The 2681-nt window shown below is 52.9% G+C and overlaps 1 pseudogene; it reads left to right on the forward strand.

The window, feature by feature from the left end:
- The first annotated feature begins 1094 nt into the window (after positions 1-1094).
- Positions 1095-2128, forward strand: LOC108299202 (annotated as a pseudogene).
- Positions 2129-2681: the final 553 nt, after the last annotated feature.

Consider the following 2681-nt stretch of genomic DNA (forward strand, 5'->3'; position numbering starts at 1 on the left):
CACAGGTGTTGGCTCCACATAGGGCTGTGGCTGGACCAGATGTTCCACACGTGGCTTCTGCTGTGGGCACCCACATTTGGACAAGGGGAACATGGTGGCACCCAGAAGATTGGAGACACCAGGAACCAGAGAGCCCCAAAGAGCGTGTCACACCCCACAGCCCTGGCCTGGGGAGCCCCTAGGTCTGGGCTCCCCAAAAGGCAGTAGTTCTTCTCTCCTTCTTGTTGCCCACAATGTGGTGAGGAGTGGGACGTGTTTCAGCTCTGTTTGTGTTACAGCTCTTTCAGTCTTGCCATTCGGTGGGTCCCGAGTTCACATCCTGCCTCCAGGAAGAATGAGGTATGTGGACAACTGGGGGGTGAGCATGGCAGAGAGGAGCTTCATTGAGTAACAGGACGGCTCTCAGGAGACCTGCAGTGGGGAGCTGCTTTCCACAGGCAGGTTGTCCTGGCGTCTGTTGGAGTCTGGCTGAATCTGGGAATTTTATAGGGTCAAAAGGGAGGAACTGCATGTTAATTGGTCCACGGGTGTCATGGGAAGGCCCAGAAAAAGCATCATGTTCTCACTTCAGGCCATGGGCCCACCCAGAACTGGCAGCCGGTCCCCAGGCTTTAGGCTGTTTTTTGCTTGAAAGTTGGGATTAACTGGGGATCCACCCCTTTCAACCCAGAAACCTGTCTGCCTCTTGCCATTAACATGCTGTTCACAGCACCCAGGCTGTTTGTATTGCGGGGCACCTGCATGCCCACTGCAAGCCACCCTCAGCACCCCCTTGGCCGCCCTCCCGTGCTCATCAAAGCCCAAAGTACGGAGGGTGCTGAGACCACAGGTGGCTGGCATGTCAACACGGCCCTGAGCACGAACACACCCAGCTGGCTTGTGACAGCACCTGGGCTTGGCCACAACTTTGTCCAACCCTGGAGTGGATATCGAGGAATTCGAGCAGGCATTTAAAACCTGCTGGGGAAAGGGGCTTCCTAGGATCCCAAGAGCACAGAGATGCCTAGGTCTGGAGCTGGGGCTGGGCGGCTGCAGCTGCACCTGAACACATGGGGCTCCCGCCCTACCAATTCAGTAGGGAGAGGGCTCCCACCTGTTTGTAGCCCCTGCTGGCCCCAAGGAGCACACAGCCCTGGCTGTGCATCCCCCACTGCAGCTGGCATCCCCACAGTGGCAGCTACAGACAGGCCGCTGCCACCATCAATATGATATGCCCCCTGACGGGCTGAAGTACCATAACTGTCTGCTATATGGCCATAGACAACCCATGCCCTCCTTCTGGTCTTGCTTCAAGAGCATCTTCTACATTCATACAGAAACCGGCAACATCTAGACCCATCTGCTTGGCTTTGTGCTGTTTCTCTTTTTGGGAATCTTGACCATGCTCAGACCAAATATGTACTTCACAGCTCTTCTACAAGAGAAGGTGGTTTGGGGCATATTCTTTCTGGGTGCAGTGCTCTGACTAAGCCGCTCCTGGCTCAACCACACCATCTACTGTCATTCAGAGAGAGTTTCTCAGACTTTTTCCAAACTGGACTATGCAGGGATTGCTCCACTGATTATAAGGATCTTCTTCCCCTGGCTCTGTTCCTCCTTCTACTGCTCCCCACAGCCACGGCCCGTCTACCTCTCCATCGTCTGTGTCCTGGGCATCTCTGCCATCCTTGTGGCACAGTGGGACTTGTTTGCCACTTCTAAGCACCACAAGGGCAGGGGTGTTGCTGGGACTTGGCTTGAGTGTGTTGTGCCCATCATACACTTTACTATCACTGAGTGAGGACTTTGCCAAGGTCACCACAGTGGGCCAGATGGGCTGGTTCTTCCTCATGACTGTCACGTACGTCACCAGAGCTGGTCTTTAAGCTGCTCAAATTCCTGAACACTTTTTTCCTGGAGAATTTGATGCATGGTTCCAGTCTCAGCCGATTTTCCATGTCCTCATGGTGACAGTGGCCTTTGTCCACTTCTGTGGTGTCTCCAACCTTCAGGAATTCTGTTAAAGCTGAGAAGGTGGCTGCACTGATGACTCGGTTCTGTGAGCCTTCCCATCTGAGGCGTGGACAAAGAACTTCCTGAATGCTTTTATTTTATTTTTATTTTTATATTTTTTTAGACAAAGTCTCACTCTGTCACTCAGGCTGGAGTCCCGTGGCGCCGTCGTGGCTCATTGCAACCTCCACCTCCTGGGTTCCAGCACTTCTCCTACCTCAGCATCCTGAGTAGCTGAGACCACAGGCACATACCGCCACATTCAGGTAACGTTTGTATTTTTACTAGAGATGGGGTTTCACCATGTTGGCCAGGGTGGTCTCAAACTCCTGACCTAAGTGATCCGCCCACCTCAGCCTCCCAAAGTTCTGGGATTACAGGCATGAGCCACCGCACCCAGCCCAGGTACTTTCACAAATAATCTTTTTGCTGAAGTGAGAGGAAGAGTCTGGATTGTCTGTTAAACCTCAGAAAATTCAACACCAACCAACCAAGCTTTGGCCACTTTCACACCCACTGGGCAATAACCTTGCCATTTCCATTCTCCTAGCTGAGGATGGGACATGGTGAAACTCATCCCTCCCCTCCACAGCAGTCACCTTCCTCAACAAGGCAACTACCGGCCCCCCACGGAGACAGTACTTTGAAGCTCATGTTGAGATTTTGCCTCAACCATTTTGGGAAAATTA

The sequence above is a fragment of the Cebus imitator genome, unplaced genomic scaffold (genome assembly GCF_001604975.1).
Source record: "Cebus imitator isolate Cc_AM_T3 unplaced genomic scaffold, Cebus_imitator-1.0 Scaffold2772, whole genome shotgun sequence".
Lineage (NCBI taxonomy): Eukaryota > Metazoa > Chordata > Mammalia > Primates > Cebidae > Cebus > Cebus imitator.